Source organism: Arachis hypogaea, chromosome 5 (assembly GCF_003086295.3).
Source record: "Arachis hypogaea cultivar Tifrunner chromosome 5, arahy.Tifrunner.gnm2.J5K5, whole genome shotgun sequence".
In the NCBI taxonomy this organism is placed as follows: Eukaryota; Viridiplantae; Streptophyta; class Magnoliopsida; order Fabales; family Fabaceae; genus Arachis; species Arachis hypogaea.
In genome coordinates this window covers 69,722,304-69,723,883 of record NC_092040.1, presented here as the reverse complement: position 1 = coordinate 69,723,883, position 1,580 = coordinate 69,722,304, and the positions used below count along the sequence as shown (strand labels likewise).

The 1,580-nt window shown below is 35.5% G+C and overlaps 1 non-coding gene across 1 annotated transcript; it reads right to left on the bottom strand.

Moving 5' to 3' along the window:
• Nucleotides 1–1,268: 1,268 nt before the first annotated feature.
• On the bottom strand, nucleotides 1,269–1,376 carry LOC112804441 (small nucleolar RNA R71). The gene has a single exon (XR_003203057.1). It is a non-coding gene; the product is annotated as a small nucleolar RNA R71 (small nucleolar RNA).
• Nucleotides 1,377–1,580: the final 204 nt, after the last annotated feature.

Sequence of the window (1,580 nt, the reverse complement as noted above, 5' to 3'; positions counted from 1 at the left end):
ACGCCAGAATGTGCACCATTCTGGGCGTTTAACGCCAGGATGGCACAAGAGGGAAGATTTTGTTTTCAATGCAGATTTTTTTCAAGTTTTCAAATTTTTTTCAAAATCAAATCTTTTTCAAATCAAATATTTTCAATCATATGTTTTCAAATTCAATTTCTTTCCATTTTCAAAGATACTTGCTATCAATTAATGATTTGATTCAACATTTCAAGTATGTTGCCTTTTCTGTTGAGAAAGGTTTAATGTTTGAATTATATCTTTTCTTGATAGCCAAGTCATTAATTTTCAAAATCAAATCTTTTTAAAATGTTTTTCAAATCATATCTTCTGAATTACATCTTTTTAAAATCAATCATATCTTCTTAACCACATCTTTTTCAAAATAGCTCTCAATCAAATCTTTTTGATTTCTAATTTCAAATTCTTTTTCAAAAATCACTTGATTTCTTTTCCACTTTTTGTTTTTGAAAATTATCAATCAAAGTTTTTCAAAATGTTTTCAAAATCTTTTACTTAATTTTCGAAAATTACTTCCCTTCTTCTCACATCCTTCTATTTATGGACTAACACTATTCCTTAATGCAAAATTCGAACTCCATCTTATTTGATAAGTTCGAATTTTCTACTTCTACCTTCTATTTTTCTTTTCCTCTGACACCTCAAGGAATCTCTATACCGTGACATAGAGAATTCCACATTTTCTTGTTCTCTTCTCTTTCTTATGAGCAGGAGCAAGGACAAAAGCATTCTTGTTGAGGCTGATCCTGAACCTGAAAGGACCTTGAAGTGAAAACTAAGAAAAGCTAAGGCACAATTCTCCGTAGAGGACCTAACAGAAATCTTCAAAGAAGAAGAATCCATGGCAGCCGAAAACAACAACAATGCCAACAATGCAAGGAAGGTGCTGGGTGACTTTACTGCACCTACTCCCGACTTCTATGGGAGAAGCATCTCTATCCCTGCCATTGGAGCAAACAACTTTGAGCTTAAGCCTAAATTAGTTTCTCTAATGCAACAGAATTGCAAGTTCTATGGACTTCCATTGGAAGATCCTCATCAGTTTTTAGCTGAGTTCTTGCAAATCTGTGACACTGTCAAGACTAATGGGGTTGACCCTAAGGTCTACAGACTTATGCTATTCCCTTTTGCTGTAAGAGACAGAGCTAGAACATGGTTGGACTCACAACCTAAAAGAAAGCCTGAACTCTTGGGAAAAGCTAGTCAATGCCTTCTTGGCAAAGTTCTTTCCACCTCAAAAATTGAGTAAGCTTAGAGTGGAAGTCCAAACCTTCAGACAGAAGGAAGGAGAATCCCTCTATGAAGCTTGGGAAAGATACAAACAATTAATCAGAAAGTGTCCCACTGATATGCTTTCTGAATGGAGCATCATTGGAATTTTCTATGATGGTCTCTCTGAACTATCCAAGATGTCTTTGGATAGCTCTGCTGGAGGATCTCTTCATCTGAAGAAGACGCCTACAGAAGCTCAAGAGCTGATTGAAATGGTTGCAAATAACCAATTCATGTACACTTCTGAAAGGAATCCTGTGAGCAATGGGACCAATCAGAAGAAAGGA